This window comes from Rana temporaria, chromosome 2, assembly GCF_905171775.1.
Source record: "Rana temporaria chromosome 2, aRanTem1.1, whole genome shotgun sequence".
Taxonomy (NCBI): domain Eukaryota; kingdom Metazoa; phylum Chordata; class Amphibia; order Anura; family Ranidae; genus Rana; species Rana temporaria.
In genome coordinates this window covers 113,838,117-113,857,697 of record NC_053490.1, presented here as the reverse complement: position 1 = coordinate 113,857,697, position 19,581 = coordinate 113,838,117, and the positions used below count along the sequence as shown (strand labels likewise).

Sequence of the window (19,581 nt, the reverse complement as noted above, 5' to 3'; positions counted from 1 at the left end):
TATATATATATATATATATATATATATATATATATATATATATATATATATATATATATAGCCCTCAAAATTTTCACTCGCATTTTGCGAGTGGAAAATTGTTTCTGGCGAGGAGCTGGGTTGCCTGGAGGCGCGGAGGTGGGGGGGGGGCGAGTACAGCAGTCATACGGGGTTGATCTGGAGCCGTTCTCCCATCGATTGCCCCAGGGGAAGAGAGCATGCAGCAAGAGAAAATTTGCAGGATTACAGAGTGAATAGCCCGCTGTTACAGCAGAGTTTACATTACAATTGTCTCCCCTCCGCTCGTGGTTACACACAGTCCCGCCTTCTGACCCCGCACCTGTGATAGACAGAATGCCAGTCCAATGCTGGGCACAGGGTCAAGGGACCGGGCGGTGTGTAATCACGATCGGAAAGGAGAAAATTGTAATGTAAACTCTGCTGTAACAGCGGGCTATCCTCTCTCTAATCCCGCTGCTTTTCTCTTGCATGCTCGCTTCCTTGTGATGATCCTCTTGCACAGGTGAGCTGAGGCTGCAATGGGGTCACAGTGAGCTGAGGCTGCAATGGGGTCACAGTGAGCTGAGGCTGCAATGGGGTCACAGTGAGCTGAGGCTGAAATGGGGTCACAGTGAGCTGATGTTGCAATGGGGTCACAGTGAGCTGAGGCGGCGGATACAGGTAAGGCTGTACTGATAAAGTTGTTGTTAATATTTATTTTTGTAACTTTAATTCTGCATAAAACATTTTACCTTATTTATCGGCGTATAACACGCACCCTTTTTTTCCTGAAAGGGAAGTTTCAGGAAAAAAAACTTTCCACCGCCCCCTACGTCTAACACGCAGGCACAGTTTATCCTCTATTTTCAGGGTAAAAAAGTGAGTGTTATACACCAATAAATTACAGTAAGGCCCCGTACACACGACCAAACATGTATGCTGAAACTGGTCCGCGGGCCAGTTTCAGCATACATGTTCGGTCGTGTGTAGGCGCGAGCGGGCCGAATTCCAGCAAACATTTGCCCGCCGGGCCTTTTCCCAGCGGGCAAATATTCCTGGACGTGTTTTAAAACCATCCGCTGGAATCCTGCCCGCTCGGACATGTACGGTCATCAGTACAGACCTACCGTACATGTCCGAGCGCCCGCCGTCCCTCGCATGCGTCGAATGACTTTGAGGCATGCGTGGAAGCCTTTAAATGGCAGGCCCGCCCACGTCGCCGCGTCATCGTCGCGGACACGCCCCGCGTAGTGTTTACGCGCGGACTTCTGTACGATGGTTAGTACAACCATCGTACAGAAGCCCTCTGGCAGGCATGTACGGTGAAAATGGTCCGACGGACCGGTTTCACCGTACATGTTTGCTCGTGAGTACCCGGCCTAAGTGTAATTTCATGAGATAATTTACGAGGGCGTGTTTAGGTGGGGGAATTAGGGGCAGTGCAGGGTAGGGATCGGTTGGGGCAACTGGTGGCGAGTAACCCTTAAGGCCTGGCTAGTAGCTCAGGATTTGAAATTTTAAGCCCTATGTGTGTATATGTGTGTGTGTATATATATATATGTATATATGTGTATGTATGTGTGTGTGTATATATATATATATATATATATATATATATATATATATATATATATAATATACACTGTATTTATTGGCGTATAACACTCACTTTTTTACCCTGAAAATAGAGGGTTAACTGTGTGCGTGTTATACGCAGGGGGCTGTGGAAAGTTTTTTTTCCTGAAACTTCCCTCTTAAAGTTAGGGTGCGTGTTATACGCCGATAAATACGGTATATATATATATATATATATATATATATATCAGGCCAACACCCTGGATATCTGAACAGTCAGCATAGAGCTGAGCCGACATTGCATTGGCCTTGTGTTATGTAGGTAGCCTGTGTTTCTTTAGTGAGTTTAGCTGGACTTGACCTTTTTCCTTACATTTTCCATGAGTGAAATAATCCAGACTGGTTTATCTAATGCGTTTAAATGCTGGAAACCTCTTTGGGCGTGACTCTGCCATAACTTCATAAAAGGAGTTAATAAGGTAGATACAGTAGGCCGCAGTTTACAAATTAACACTACAATTTGTGGTTTATGCTTCCTTATCCGAAAATGTGACACAAATGATTAATTCTTTTACCAAACACTGTCACTTTTCTTCCTCCCCAGCCTTTCTACGCAATAGTGACCTGGTCACATGAAAGCACAAGAAGATGTTTACTTATCCTATGAATAAAATTGTATAGAGAAAATAGAATTGCATTTTACATTCAAAACATAAGTTACAGTTCATAGGTTCAGCTGATGAGTATTAGTTGTTTTTTTTAGGCTCTGTAACTACAGGCCATTTACCCCCACTGCTGATCATTGCTGTTTCATGCAACGGTGACTTATTGGGGTTTATTTACTAAAGCTGGAGAGTGCAAAATCAGGCTCCCTTCTACATAGAAACCAATCGGCTTCTAACCTCAGCTTGTTTGTTTTAAACTTTAAAGCGACACTAAAGTTAAACTTTTTTTTTTTTTAAATAACAAACATGTTATACTTACCTCCACCGTGTGGCTTGTTTTGCACACAGTGTCCCCCGATCCACGTCTTCTGGGGTCCCTTTACAACCCCTTTAAATAAAATACTTATTTTAAATTTTCATGTGCCTATCATTTGTTGCATTGATCTTCTGCATCTGCTTTGTATCAAATGTCTGTCTGCATACATGTTCTTCAGCTATGGCTGCATGGCATTTCTCAGGGTGGGTGGACCATGAGTCCAAACATCAACTTGTAGTTTCCATCGGAAAACCGTGTGACAGGATGACAACACAGGAGAACGCTTGGGAGACATTTTTACCCCCTTAAAAAAAGGTTTTTTCAAGGCAGGCTCAAAAAAATCTAATATCAAATAATATATAAATATGCTTCAGTTTATTTAATGCATTTACTTTATTAAATTGTGGGTAGAATGTGCCTTTAGTTTATTTTTGTATGACCTCCTAAATGTCATTCCAAACTTGCTTTGGCATTGAGTGCGCTCTATTTAAGTACACCTGAAGGTCTTCCTACTCATGTGATCTGGGAGAAACAATGGCATGCCAGCCTCAAAAATAAAATGTATCATTTGATCGTAGTTGCAAAATGACACGTTTATTCATAAAACAAGATTTTATATTTCAGCTGCACGACTTGTGGCTTGATGGCAATTTGCTTGACCTGTATGAATGTGTACTTTGCTTACAAGGCCAAATGTATATTTGTCCTGGCTTTATGTCAATTTTTTTACTGATAAAACAGTAGCAGTCAGTGGTGCCTTTACAGTAGCAGTCAGTGGCTGTACGCAGTTGATTAATGACACGTCCATTAACTTATTAAAGCTGAATTTCAAGTGTTTTTTTTTTTTACAGTGTAGGTAATCATAATTCATGCCTGGTAATTCCCGTGGAAGCAGAGAATCACAGTAGTAGCGTTTGTCTTTTGGAGGGTCTGCATAGTCTACACAGGGGGGCTACTTACATGGCACGGGTGCCATTCAGAGAACAGAGTGTCATTGAACTATGAGGGCGGTGATGGGAGCCCTCGTAGTTTGCTGTCTGCTGTGGTGGCACACAGGATTTTGTAATGTTTTCGTTCACAGCTTTTCACCAATTTTAAAATGTTACAGCGGATGTGGGAAAAGGATCCTCTGCCCACTGTCACAAGTAAAGGGGTGAGGGGGGTGAGCAGGGCACGAGCTGGAACATGCTACATGTTCCACCCTAAATACAGGTGTAACATGTTCCAAAGATGGACTTTTGACTTTGATGTTTTTCATAGCAATGATTGTTACATTTGAAGGATAGTTTCACCTTTAAAATAAATAAATGCACATCTATTTGCAGGTAAACAAATGTGCATTTACAGTGCCTTGAAAAAGTATTCATACCCCTTAAAATTTTCCACATTTTGTCATGCTAGAACCAAAAACGTAAATGTATTTTATTGGGATTTTATGTGATGGACCAACACAAAGTGGCACATAAGTGGAGGGAAATTATAAATGTTTTTCATTTTTATTTTATTTTTACGAATATGTGAAAAGTGTGGTGTGCATTTGTATTCAGCCCCCTTAACTCTGATACCCCTAACTAAAATCTAGTCGCAGGAGTAGGCAACCTTGGCCCTCCAGCTGTGGTGAAACTACAAGTCCCATGATACATTGCAAGACCCTAACAATCACAGGCATGACTCCTAGAGGCAGGGGCATGATGGAATTTCTAGTTTCACCACAGCTGAAGGGCTGGGGTTGCCTACCCTAGTGGAACCAATTGCTTTCAGAAGTTGCCTAATTACAGTAGTAAGTAGAGTCCACCTGTGTGTCATTTTAATCTCAGTATAAATACAGCTGTTCTGTAAGGCCCTCAGAGGTTTGTTGGAGAACCTTAGTGAGCAAACCGCATCATGAAGGCCAAGGAACACACCAGACAAGTCAGGGATAAAGTTGTGGAGAAGTTTTAAAACCGGGTTGGATTATAAAAAATAAATATCCCATGCTTTGAACATCTCACAAAACACTGTTCAATCCATCATACAATGAAAAGAGTATGGCATAACTGCAAACCTACCAAGACATGGCCGTCCACCTAAACTGACAGGCCGGGCAAGGAGAGCATTAATCAGAGAAGCAGCCAAGAGGTCCATGGTAACTCTGGAGGAGCTGCAGAGATCCACAGTCCAGATGGGAGAATCTGTCCACAGGATAACTATTAGTCGTGCACTACCATAAAGGCAAGAAGAAAGCCATTGTTGAAAGAAAGCCATAAGAGGGCCCGCTTGCAGTTTACAAGAAGCCAAGTGAGGGAAACAGCAAACATGTGGAAGAAGGTGCTCTGGTGAGATGAGACCAAAATTGTACTTCTTGGCCTAAAAGCAAAACGCTTTGTGTGGGGGAAAACGAACACTGCACATCACCCTGAAAACACCATCCCCACTGTGAAACGTGGCAATGACAACATCATGTTGTGGGGAAGCATTTCTTCAGCAGAGTCAGGGAAACTGGTCAGTGTTGATGGGAATATGGGTAGAGCCAAATCCAGGGCAATCTTAGAAGAAAGCCTGTTCGAGTCTGCAAACGACTTGAGAATGGGACGAAGGTTCACCTTTGAGCAGGACAACAACTCTAAACATACAGCCAGAGCTACAATGGAATGGTTTAGAGTAAAGCATATTCATGTGTTAGAATGGACCAGTCAGAGCCCAGACCTAAATCCAGCTGAGAATATGTGGCAAGACTTGAAAAGCTGCTGGAACATGGTACATGTTCTAAAAGGTGAACTTGTCTGTTAAATAAAAATAGAAAATATTCCTGTTTAAAGCTGCATATAGACAGCCTGTATTACTGCCATGGGGACACAGTGGCTAGAGACACAGCCTCTTGTCCTAATGTGAAAGGCATGTCAGGACGGCTGACTAGCTCCCGAATGCACATTGTCTGCATAAATAAGGTGCATATTCATGCTGTACAGGCCCCAGCACCTGTGTAAGTAAGGCCTTGTGTACACTGCTGCTGGTAAACTGACGTTTAGGAGCAGTTGGGCATTTTTTTCAACTGCTCTTGAACTCTCCTCTATCAGTACATGTACACAAGGTCTTTTCTATGCAGTTGAGTTTCGAGGCTTTTTATGGAACCCAAAAAAATGCGTTCAGAGGCTATGTTTAGAGGCATTTCAAGCAATAAACGCAGTATTATTTAGCATTTAACAGCATTTTGTTTACAGACTTTCATTTTAACGGGAAAAAATATATAATATTTTTTTTAAACGCTTCTAGACACAAACGCGGCTAAACGGCAGTTTTTTAGACGCTGGTTACTAGCTGTCAAGTTGAACAGGAGAGGTTGAACAACGTCCTGTGTACATGAAGCCTAAGGCCCCTTTCACACGATCTGACCATTCAGGTCCGCCTGTCAGTTTTGATGGCGGACCTGAACGGCCGCTCCATGCAGTCCTATGGAGTGTCAGATGTCAGCTGACATCCGATAAAATCAGACAGATGGCGATACGTCCCCATCCGTCCATATCAGATCGGGTGTGTTCTGACGAAAATGGACATGCTGTCCGTTTTTATCGGATCTCCCCATAGGAGACAGAGGCGCTGCACAAGCCCCTTCCCGCTCAGTGAGCAGAGAGGGACTTGTCATCCGCCGGCTCAACGGAGATCAGCGGAGAGATCTCCCGCTGAGCCGGCGGGAGCTGGCGGACTCTGTAGCGACAGAATTCGCCTGAGTGGAAGAGGGTTAAGGCTGTAAATAGTACTGTAAATGAGTTGAGTGATGTTTGCAGATTTAAAAACTGAGTTCATATTGGGTTTGGTGTACTCCATCTTTGCGTGTTTTGATTGTGTTCTGTACTAAATAATGTATTCAAATGCAGTTGGATATGAATACAATTATTGTGTGCGCATTTTCATGGATCTCCGTACAATGTGTACTGTTTTTTTCTTTTTTTCTTCTGCAATCTGTGCAATAAGAAATCATTATGCAAAGGATTATTGTGTGTGTGTGTGTGTGTGTGTGTGTGTGTGTATTTAGAAGAGTTAACCAAATCCCTTTCAGCAAGTTATATTTTAGCAACCTGCCTCCACTCCAAACTCACTCATCCATGTCTTTATGGAACTTGCTTTGTTCACTGGTACAAATCAATTGATGGAGGAGATTATAGTGTGGGGTTGTGTTTCAGGGGTTGGGCTTTGCCCCTTAGTTCCAGTGAAGGGAACTCTTAAGGCAGTGTTTCTCAACTCCAGTCCTCGAGGCGCCCCAACAGGTCATGTTTTCAGGATTTCCCTCAGATGAAATGGCTGTGGTAATTACCAAGGCAGTGAAACTGATCAAATCACCTGTGCAAAATAATGGAAAGCCTGAAAACATGACCTGTTGGGGCGCCTTGAGGACTGGAGTTGAGAAACACTGTCTTAAGGCATCAGCATGCCAAGACATTTTGGACAATCTCATGCTCCCAACTTTGTGGAAACAGTTTGGTGATGGCCCCTTCCTGTTCCAACATGGCTGTGCACAAAGCAAGGTCCATCAAGTCATGGATGAGTGAGTTTGGGGTGGAGAACCTTGACTGGCCTGCACAGAGACCTGATCTCAACCCCATAGAACACCTTTGGGATGAATTAGAGCGGAGACTGCGAGCCATGCTTTCTCGTCCAATATCAGTACCTGACCTCACAAATGTTCTTTTGAAAGAAAGGTCAAACATTCCCATAGACACACTCCTAAACCTTGTGAACAGCCTTTCGAGATGAGTTGAAGCTGTTATAGATGCAAAGGGGGGACCCAATCATTATTGAACCCATACGGTCTAAAGCCTCATACACACGGTCGGGGGGGTGGGAAACATTGTTTTTCCCGACGAAATTCCTGGCAAGCTTTTCTTGCAAAGCCGAGTGTACACACGGCACATTCAAAAGAACCGCCATTCTTTTGAATGGCAAGAACGCGGTGATGTCATCGACGCGACAAGCATGCGCTCGTCGCATTCGATGCCGTCGCCGCCATCTTGCTTCACCCTACACTACACTTGTAAGCTACTGTGCATGCCTCGAAGTCTCATTGAGCATGCGCGGGCTTACAGGAGGACAGGTAAGCTTGTAGCCACACACACACACACACACACAGTTTTCTCGTCTGGAAACAGGCCGATGAGAATCCCGACGAGAAAATAGAGAGCAGGTTCTCTGGCTTAAGACTGGGATGCTATTAAAGTGGATGTAAACCCTATTCTATGCCCAGTGATGAGAACAGCCTCAGATGATACACAGGGATGAAACAAATCTCCCTACATAAGTTTTAGATGCATATCTGCTGACTTTCCCTTTCTATATTCTTTAGAATTCTGATATGGTGTTAGATTTTTTTACTTCCTCATTTAGCAGTAGGAGTGAAGTCTTGTCATACATTGTGTGACAGCTGATTGGAGGAAAGGCACCCCCCCCCATATAAGCAGAAGAACTAAGACCCTTCCAGAGCTGTGCTGTGACAAGACAAGCTCTCTGCTAGTCTATTCATCACGCCAATCCCGACACAAATTTCCAGCTTCTTTTATCTGCAGTCTCTGAGAAATTGTCAGAAGTTATCATGCTGATAACAAGAATGAAACTACAGAAAGACACAGGATTTAAGGTTTCGAAGAGAGTGAAGTCAACATTACAGATGTATATGCCCAGGTCAAATTTCATGAACGGGGTTTACATCCATCTTAAAGTTCATGTGCGTATAAAAGACAGGTGTCACAATACTTTTGACAATTGTATGTATATCTGTGTGTTTATACAATCAGGTCCATAAATATTGGGACATCAACACAATTCTAATCTTTTTGGCTCCATATACCACCACAATGGATTTGAAATTAAATGAAGAAGATGTGCTTTAACTGCAGACTTTCAGCTTTAACCTCCTTGGCGGTATGATTATGTCTGGAATTTTGTACCAAAAGCGGTACAATTTTTGCAAGGAAATTTGGCGTTTTATACTGTAGGCCTGTAATTCTTAGGAATAATTCACTTACATGTGTTCAAACAGTAGTCTAGTAGGCATCCCGGGTATGACATTTTTTTAAAAACAAAATTATAAATTATAATATAATAAATAATTATAACAAATAATAATATAATTATAATAATTATTCAATAATGTAATCAACTCAAAATCACTGAAATTTGCTCAGTTGCAGAATTATCGCTGTCATTACTTTTAATTTTTTTTTATGACGAATTTTCCCACAAATCGCTATCGCTCAATTCTGCAAGTGATTATAATTTATTATCGCTGTTTTCTAGCTGGTCTAAAACCATTTTTGACATAAAGGGACACTTTTGGTTGCTATGGACAATCTACAGTTTGCAGGCAGAAAGAACAGTTTTTATTATATAAAAGTACATGTAGGGCACTGGGCAGACCACTAGGGACAAAGGGGGTGTGTATTTTTTACACACAGTACTGTAATCTATAAGATTACAGTATACTGTATGTAATGTGTTTAATTTTTTGAATTTGGCGACGTTCTCCGCCCCCGTGCGTTGTAACGTCGCAGGGAACGGAGATCGGCGGCACACGGGGACACTGTGTGAATCGAGCGAGGACCCGCTCGCTCACACATAGCAGGGGTGCATCGCTGGATCCAGGGACAAGGTATGTAACTTGCCAGGAGAAGTTAAGCCGCGCCGCTGCAGGCTCTGCACAGCTACCCCGAGCGTGACTCTGGGTTACCGATAATAGCATAGAAAAACCACCCCGAGTCACGCTCAGGATCACCGCTAAGGAGGTTAATTTGAGGGTATTTACATCCAAATCAGGTGAACAGTGTAGGAATTACAACAGTTTGTATATGTGCCTCCCACTTTTTAAGGGACCAAAAGTATTGGGACAATTGGCTGCTCAGCTGTTGCATGGCCAGGTGTGTGTTCCCTTATCCCATTTACAAGGAGCAGATACAAGGTCCAGAGTTAATTTCAAGTGTGCTATTTGCATTTGGAATCTGTTGCGGTCAACTCTCAATATGAGACCCAAAAAGATGTCACTATCGGTGAAGCAAGCCATCATTAGGCTGAAAAAAACAAAACAAACCCATCAGAGAGATGGCAAAAACATTAGGTGTGGCCAAATCAACTGTTTGGAACATCCTTAAAAAGAAAGAAAGCATCAGTGAACTCAGCAACACCAGAAGACCACGAAAAAAAACTGTGGTGAATGACCAAAGAGTTCTTTCCCTGGTGAAGAAAACACCCTTCACAACAGTTGGCCAGATCAAGAACACTCTCCAGGAGGTAGGTGTATGTGTGTCAAAGTCAACAATCAAGAGAAGACTTCACCAGAGTGAATACAGAGGGTTCACCACAAGATGTAAACCATTGGTGAGCCTCAAAAAGCAGGAAGGCCAGATTAGAGTTTGCCAAACTAAAAAAGCCTTCACAGTTCTGAAACAACATTCCTATGGACAGATGAGACCAAGATCAACTTGTACCAGAGTGATGGAAAGAGAAGAGTATGGAGAAGGAAAGGAACTGCTCATGATCCAAAGCATACCACCTCATCAGTGAAGCATGGTGGTGGTAGTGTCATAGCATGGGCATGTATGGCTGCCAATGGAACTGGTTCTCTTGTATTTATTGATGATGTGACTGCTGACAAAGGCAGCAGGATGAATTCTGAAGTGTTTTGGGCAATATTATCCGCTCATATTCAGCCAAATGCTTCAGAACTCATTGGACGGCGCTTCACAGTGCAGATTTGGACAATGATCCGAAGCATACTGCGAAAGCAACCAAAGAGTTTTTTAAGGGAAAAAAGTGGAATGTTCTGCAATGTCCAAGTCAATCACCTGACTCCGATTTGAGCATGCATTTCAAGGGCTGAAGACAAAACTGAAGGGAAAATGCCCCAAGAACAAGCAGGAACTGAAGACAGTTGCAGTAGAGGCCTGGCAGAGCATCACCAGGAATGAAACCCAGCGTCTAGTGAGGTCTATGCTTTCCAGACTTCAGACTGTAATTGACTGCAAAGGATTTGCAACCAAGTATTAAAAAGTGAAAGTTTGATTTATGATTGTTAATCTGTCCCATTACTTTTGGTCCCTTAAAAAGTGGGAGGCACATATACAAACTGTTGTAATTCCTACAACGTTCACCTGATTTGGATGTAAATACCCTCAAATTAAAGCTCAAAGTCTGCAGTTAAAGCACGTCTTGTTTCATTTCAAATCCATTGTGGTGGTGTATAGAGCTAAAAAGATTAGAGTTGTGTCGATGTCCCAATATTTATGGACCTGACTGTGTATATATAATGTGTGTGTGTGTGTGTGTGTGTGTGTGTCTTTGCAATTTTATGTTGACAACGTTTAGACATTAGCTTTTCACAAATTGGTGAATCCCTGCCCATCTTTATTTCTGAGACACTCTGTTTCTCTAAGATGCCCATTTTGTACACAATCATGTTATTGACCTGTTGTCAATCTAATTAGTTGCAAAATGTTCTTCCAGCTCTTTCTTGTTAGTACCACTTACTTTTCCATCTTTTTGTTGCCCTGTTCTTACTTTCTTGAGACATGTTGCTGCCATCAATTTCAAAATTACCTTATTTTTCGCTTGAAATAATAAATGTTCTCAGTTTAACCACTTGAGCTCTGGGAGGTTTTACCCCCTTCATGACCAGGCCATTTTTTTTGTTATTTAGCACTGCACTACTTTAACCACTTCAGCCCCCGAAGGATTTACCCACTTCCTGACCATTTGTTTTCGATATTTGATCAATTTTTTTTTTTTTACAAACAAAATTAAAAAAAATATATGTATATGCTATAAAACACACCCAGTAAAAAAATGTAAAAAATCGAATTTCTTCATCAGTTTAGGCCAATATGTATTTTGCTACATGTTTTTGGTAAAACAAAACCCAATAAGTGTATATTGATTGGTTTGCGCAAAAGTTATAGCGTCTACAAACTATGGGATATTTTTAAAGGAATTTTTATTTATTTTTTACTAGTAATGGCAGCGATCAGTGACTTATAGCGGAACTTCGACATTGTGGTGGATAAATATGACAGTAACTGACGCTTGGGGACCAGTCACACCAAATACAGTGATCGGTGTTAATAAAATACGCTTTCACTGTACTAATGACATTGTAAGGGAAGGGGTTAACATCAGGGGCGATCAAAGGGTTAACTGTTCCCTAGGAGTGCTTTCTAACTCGGAAGGGGTGCTTGTTTCTTGTGCTTAGCACAGGATCTCTGTCTACCCTTGGCACAGAATGGCGATCTGCCTTGTTTACATAGGCAGATTGCTGTTTTGCCTCTGTCGGGAATGATCGGCGAGTCCCAGGGGACATTGGGTCGTTGATTGGCTCTTGCTGTGTCTAATCACAGTGGGAGCTGGTCGCCGGAGGCAAGCGCACACAGGCGTGGTGGTCAGCAAGTGTTTAACTGGTAGTTTGCGTGGTCATACAGCGCTGTACACAAACTAAATTTATGGGTTATTTTTTCAAACAAATAAAGCTTACTTTTGGTGGTATTTGACCACCACAGGGTTTTTTTTTTATTATATAAAAAAGAGCAAACCCTTTTGAAGATATTTTTTTTTTACTTTCTGCTATAAACCACATCCAATTAAAAACAATCTTATTTCTTCACACATTGAGGCCAAAATGTATTCTGCTACATTTTCTTTGGTAAAAAAACCCCAATAAATATATATATATATATATATATATATATATATTTGGTTTATATAAAAGATATAGGGGCAGATCCACAAAGATCTGCCCCAGCGCATCGTATTTGAGATACGCTACGCCGCCGTACCTCACCTGGCTTTGGTTCGAATCCATAAAGATTTTGCGGCGTAAGTTACGGCGGCGTAGTGTATCTCAAGCGGCGTAACGGTGCGGAATTCAAGTTAGGCGGGTAGGGGGCATGTTTCATTTAAATGAAGCGCGTCCCCGCGCCGAACTAACTGCGCATGCGCCGTCCCTAAATTTCCCGCCGTGCATTGCACGAAATGACGTTGCAAGGACGTCATTGTTTAAACTTGGACGTAAATTACGTCCATCCCGCGATTCACGGACGACTTACGCAAACGAAAAAAAAAATGCAAATTAAACGCGGGAACGACGGCCATACTTAACATAGCAGGTTTAACTATACGCCACGAAACAGCAGCTTTAACTATACGCCGGAAAAAGTCGACTAGAGACGACGTAAAAGAATGCGACGGCCGCTCGTACGTTCGTGGATCGTCAAATAGCTAATTTGCATACTCGACGCGGAAAACTACGTGAACGCCACCCAGCGGACGCCGGAAAATTGCATATTCGATCTGAAGGCGTACGAAGCCGTACGCCTGTCGGATCTAACCCAGATGCCGTCGTCTCTTGTTTTGAGGATTCAAAACAAAGATACGACGCGGGAAATTTGAAAGTACGCCGGCGTATCAGTAGATACACCGGCGTACTCGCTTTGTGGATCTGCCCCATAGCGTCTACAAACTGGCATATGTACTAAAACATTTTTTTTTTTTTTGTACTAGTAATGGCAGTGATTAGTGACTTATAGTGGGACTGGAATAGTGCGGTGGGCAGTCTGATACTAACTGACGCTGGCTGGGAGGTACACTGACATCACCAGTGATGCTAATACAGTGATAATACTATATACCCTATCACTGCACTAGTGACATTGGCTGGGAAGGGGTTAACATCTGGGGTTAATTGTGTGCCTAACCAGTGTTAATGTGTGTGATATGTGCTGATTATTACAAAATATTTGTTTCTTCTCCCTGCAAAGCAAGCAGATCATTCTGTCAGTACAAAGCCCTGTGTGTCAACACAGGGCTCTGGGCTGTGATTGGACACAGTCGTTCAGCAGGTCTCAGCCTGAATCATTGGCTGAAACCTGTTGACAAAATTACACTTTGTGCAATCACTGCAAGAGTCGCCCTGAACCTGGAAGAAAGTGCTGACGTACAGGAACAAGTGCCTGTACAAGCCACCCACCCACAGTAAAATGTGGGTGGGCAAGTGGTTAAACATTTGATGTTTCCTATTAGAATAATCTGTCAGGTTAGTAAAACAGTGATATCAGAACTGCTTCAATCATACAGTTTGTAGTGTACATAGATTTGCAAATCCATGGGCTAAAGGAATAATCCTGATCTTAGATTTTTACTTCAAAGGCATTTTATTAAAATAAATTTGATAAAAATAACAAAATACTGATTTAAATAAAATAAAATCAGATTTTTTTTTTTTTTTAAATCCTAGATTTTTATCCACCCTGGTTTATGAGCTTTGCAAATCATTGCATTCTATTTCAATTTTCAATTCCTACATGCTATATACTGCTATATACTGTACACTGCGCTATAGGTAAAATTTAATTTATTACTTTTATTGAGATTGTTTAAGAACAGAAATTTCCCTGTATGCCAATAAAGAGGGGGATATTACGCTGTACAGCATCAGTTATATAATAAGGAGAGACACAGAATAATCACGTTAAAGTGTACTATGACCATACATTTTGTCTCTGCTTCTTGCATTTCATTGTGCTGCACTGAAAAGAAAATATTTCAGGACCTATTTTAAATGCATTGCCAGTCCATTTAGAATGAACACTTCTCTTACGTGTCCGTGACTTGGGCTGTCACAGGATAATCTATTGTACTGCTCCTAATAATAAAACGCAGAATAGCTACTGAATTACTAAAGATGTCATGGGCATATGTCGATGCTACATTAGATGGAAGGTTTGATTTAGTATGAAAAGAAAAGTAGTAAAGGTGAGCTCTCTTCAAGGTTATAATGATTCATATGATAGCCAGTGAATTCATCACCTGGAAGAAATCTGAAAATGTTTAGTTGGAATTAGCCTTATCATGTTTTACTTAATCGGCTACTTTCACATTGAGTAGATTTTAAAGCGCTTTTGCGTTACAAAAAAAGCACAAGAAAAGCTCACGAAAATTGTAGGTGCAAATTTTCGGAGCATGTTTGGTCAGTTAAAAGTTGCACCAAAAATGCACCGCCCCATTGAAATCAATGGAAAACACGGCAAACTCGCCTCAAATGCGTTTTTGGTGCAGTTTGTGAGTCACCTGTCCTTTACAAAACCTACCTCAAATGCGGTAAAAACACATGTTTTTGTTGTGTTTTTTCAGGCGGATCAGTGTAAAGTAGCCTTACTATGTTGATTTATTAAATGTAGATCATATTGCAGCACAGGCTATTTTTCTGCAGGTTAAGGCCATCCATAGCTGGTTCGAATCTCAGCCTGTTCATCAGCATCCGTCGGATTCAAATTTTGTGGGTAGGCGGAATGTACAAAGTTGATCGATCAACTTGGGTAGAACCAGCCTTCCGGATTTACTTGCAATTATTGCTAGCGGCTGCTATAGCCACTAGCAATAACCATTATCTTCTCCCAGCAGGGACGGCTATCCCCACCTGCCCCTGTCGGGAGCAGACAATTGCTCAAAAGGAGGGATTCCGCTGTCAGCACTGTCTGCGTTGATGGGGGAAGTGTGCAAATTTCTTTCCTGCAACCCTTGGTTGCAGGAAAGAAATTTGCACGGTCTGCGGCCTGCCTAAGGCCCCTTCCACACGGGGGAGGCTCCGTTGAAGTCTGCCTGCTCAGGGTGGAATCTGTCTGCAGATCCCCACTGAGCAGGCGGATGGCTGGTCCATGTCTGCTCTGCTTGTACAGAGCAGACACCACCCGCTCTCCTCTATTGGCAGGTGGATGTGAATGGACTGCATGTCCGTTAATACCTGACTGCCTTTCGATCTGCTAGATGGATGGGGAACCAATAGGATCGGATGTCGATGGGTGTAACCGGACACTGCTTCTTAGAGGATACTGGAGGGTCTGATCAGGTCCGCCTGAAAAACTGACATGCGGACCCAATCGGTTCGTTAGTGTGAAAGGGGCATTAAAGGGTATTTTCTTCAGCTCCCGGTGATGAATGGAGTGGCGGGGGAGCAAAGAAAAGATACGTTTATACTACTGGAATAAGAGAGGAGGATTAAAGCAAATCTGTTGCTTAGTCCTGAATGTTCAAAGCATGGTGTGCTTTCAGGGAACATGCCGATTGGCAACATTTGTGTGCTTACAAATCCAGAAAGCTATGGGCAGGACTGTGTGTTGCCAGGTGCCGATTGACAAGCTACGATCAATACAAATTCCCATAGCCATGTCTGCTTCAACATTTCTTTCACCCCAAGTAGGTACCCGCAGACATGGCATACCTAAGGATGGCAACTCTGCTTGAAATTTAGGATCGGTACAACATCATTGAGACACCATCACAGGAAGCTGAATTAGGTCGATGTCACTGACAGCTTGATCAGGTATTTGTGGGATTTGCTTGGGGAACTGTAATTGTAGATGCACTTATAATTAGAGGATACATTCACCTTTGGATCATGTTACACAATACATTATAATATTTAAGGTCTAACATGCTTCTAACACCCCCCCCCCCCCACCCCTTTTGAGAACCGACTGAAGGTTTTCCCCCCACCCTCTGTCACAACAACATCGTTTGTGCAAGGGAATCTGTGAATATGAGAACTTCAAGTCTCATCTACCATTGCAACAGATGTCTTGTAGTTTGCAATGAACTGTGAGGATGCTGACGATCTTGTGGTTTATTTTCAAGCCCTACAGCTTTCAAACACAAACCCTGCAAACAGGTAAGGCCCCTTTCACACTTGTGCGACTTGTCCTGCGACTTAGAACTGCAAAGTTGCATCACAAGTCATTCTTCATGTTTTCCAACGAGTACCATTCATATCTGTGCGACTTTAAGTCGCCCCTGTACTACTTTGGCCCAACTTTGATGTGATTCGATCTCCTCGGCTCACCTGAAGAGGCAAATTCTCCTCTGCCTTCCTGCCTCCAGTGACCATATCACAACAATTTGTAACTGTTTAAGAATTTTTCTGTATCCTAAAGTAATATATTTAAGACAATTTTATAAAAAAAACAAACCTGTTATAATTACCTGCTCTGTGTAGAAGTTTTGCACAGAGCGGCCCCCATTTTACTCTCGGGTCCCTCCTTGGCGCTCCTGGCCCCTCACTCCTGTTAAGTGCCCTCATAGAAAGCAGCTTGCAATGAGGGCAGCCAAGCAGGCAGGCAGCTCAATTCGCTGCTCTGTATGTCTTTTTAGACACTGAGCCGTGGCTCGGCCTCGCCCCCCTCTCTCCCCTCGCTGGCTGGCTTTTATCGACAAAAGTGGGAGCCAATGCCGAGGGAGAGTCCAGGAAAGCCGATGTTCTTGTGCACATCGCTGGATCGAGAAGGGGGGCTGAGGTTGCACTGCTGCACACAGAAGGATTCTACCTTCATGCATAGAATGCATGAAGGTAAAAAATCTTCAGTCTTTTTAGAACCACTTTGACTATAGATGAATGTTTTCAGACAGCTAAAAATCTTCATTTAAAAAATAGTTAGATATATTTGCAGATGGTATCTAACTCTGTTAGAAAATCGCCACCATAAACTTGTTACAATTCTGTATAGCTTATAAAGTTATTGTATATCAAGAATATTAGAGATACTGATCTTTTTTACTTTTAATAGATTTTTATTGATCAAATTTAGGGTACAAAACATAGCGTTATGCCGCGTACACACGATTGTAAATTCCGACAAGAAAACTGAACGGAATGTTAGCTCAAACCTGTCTTGCATACACACGGTCACACAAATGTGGTCGGAAATTCCGACCGTCAAGAACGCGGTGACGTACAACACTATGACGAGCCGAAAAAAATTAAGTTCAATGATTCCGAGCATGTGTAGGATTTTTGCGCATTGGAATTGCATGCAGACGACAAGAACTTTTCCCGTCGGAAAATTTGAGAACCAGCTCTCAAATTTTTGCTGTCGGAAATTCCGACAGAAAATGTCCGATGGGGCCTACACACAGTCGGAATTTCTGGCCAAAAGCTCACATCAAACTTTTCTTGTCGGAAATTCTGATCATGTGTACGCGTGATTTAGGCTGGTTATACATTATACGATTTTCTTGTACAATGATTAGATATACCAAAACCATATAATTTGAGGTCAAACCTAAACACTTTAAATTTGTATGCGACCAGGCAAGCCCTTGCGCTACATAGTTGAAGGTAAATGTAAAAGAAATTTAATGAATACGAATATTGTATATTGTATAGCTAGCATAAACTTTTTGTAATTGCCAAGAAGATGTTAGACAGCTGGAACGTAGCTGCCGAGAATCTAAAAACATCCAGAGATCTCAATCTTTCAAATGCTGTGTTCATGTAATATGTTTATCATTAATCATTAGCAATCATCAGTTACAATTTATCATCACTCAGCAACTAATAGGTGTTCAAGTGAATTTATGTTCGAATTGCGTGCTGTGGTGTGGGGTGTGGCAGGTTACCAGTTTTAATAGGATAGTACTTTCTGCAACTTCAAAAATGAGACCGGGCAAATTGAGAAATAAATTCTACAGTGCATCAAAACAATTTGAAATAGTAGACATGTTGGGCTTCAGAGTGCAAAACATAGTGGGTTACACACCTATAGAGATCTGCTGACAGTCTGAGGTGACCCTATACATGGATGTCACCAGAGAGTGGGTCATGCCTAAGCAGAGCAGTACCTTGGCATTGTAACAATCAAAATGCAGCTCTATTGTAGTGATACAAGACGCCTAAATGTGAAATCGTAAAGTTTGCTCCAGATGACTGGGAAATTTGCCCTGGTTTGTGGATTTTTCAAGCCATGGTATAAACAACTGGGGTATATTCACACTTCTGTCTTTTGATCCTTTAAAAAAAAAAAAAAGATATTCTGCTTGCTGCATTTTTGGTGTGGTTTCCAGAAAAAGCACTTTCCATTGGAATGACCAGTATGGCATGCAAAGCAGTGAAGCTGGACTACCTTAAAAATGCATTTTACTGTGGCGCGTTAGAAAACTTGACAGGTAATTTTTCAGTGCTGTTTTTAGAAACATACCAAGTCTGTTGGTATCAGTACAAGACTTATGTTAAATGTGTGAAAAACACATCTAAAACACACCACTTTGTAAAAGTACCACATGTGGGGCAACACAGTGGTTAAGTGTTTAGCTCTTCTGTCTTGCAGCCACTCAGGTCCTTGATTAGAATTCGGACTAGGAAGTGTTGAGTTATGAATGTTCTCCCTGTGCTTGTGCTGCTACTTCGGTTTCCTCCTACACTCCAAAGACATGTTGCTAGGTTAATTGGCCCCTATCTGAATTATACCTAGTATATGTATATACATGTGAGATAGCGACATTAGATTGTAAGCTCTTTGAGTGCAGGGACTGATGTGGATGTACAACATACATGTAAAGTGCTGCTATATAAATGTGTGTAATAATGTGAAGAGATGAAGCTTTACTGTGTTGAAGTTAATAATTATTTCTAGGAGCTATCAGTTGCCTAGCATTGTGCCTTTGTAGCTCCTGAAAACAGCGACTGTACAAAATCCACTAAGCAAACTGTTCCATAGAAGTACAGTGTATGTATCTTTAACATGTTTACTGCACTTATGTCAAATTCCTGCTATAGTGTACAATGAACACTTCTTATCTTCTAGGTCAGTGACTCAGCAAGTCTCCAGTGTTCACTGTGTACACTAATCTTTGTTATAGATTTTTATTATCCCCTTGGCACAGGCACCTGCCCAGAAAGAGAAAAACATTCAAGGGAATGGAAGCCGTAGGGCTAAAAACGAATGGCGTGTAGAACAGCAGCTTGGATCACTATCATATCACTTGTATAACTTTCCAAATGGATAAACTGGGTTATTCTTTGTTTTCATTAGTATCATGTGTAAATCTGTCTCTCTACAGACATCTTCATTGTAAGCCAAGTAGGTCAAATGCAGATTGTTTCGTTTGGATCAGAAGAAAATAGTTTTATATGTGTCCTAGTCACACCATACATGTGAGGTTAACATAACAAAAATGAAAAATTTCCTTTTGTGACATTTCAGTACCATTAAAAATAAAAATATAAACCATGCATAGCATCTCACA

The 19,581-nt window shown here is 41.8% G+C and overlaps 1 protein-coding gene across 3 annotated transcripts in view; it reads left to right on the top strand.

Annotated features, from left to right (window-relative positions):
- The window catches only part of VDR (vitamin D receptor), a 257,271-nt gene that overhangs the window by 45,982 nt on the left and 191,708 nt on the right, over positions 1-19,581 (top strand). Inside the window, exon 1 of one of the 3 annotated variants that reach the window (XM_040340784.1) lies at positions 15,244-15,886. The exons of the other annotated variants lie outside the window; for them this stretch is intronic. The gene's annotated coding sequence lies outside the window, so the exon portion shown is untranslated. Of the gene's footprint in view, positions 1-15,243; positions 15,887-19,581 lie in introns of those variants that run through there. 3 annotated transcript variants of the gene reach the window in all.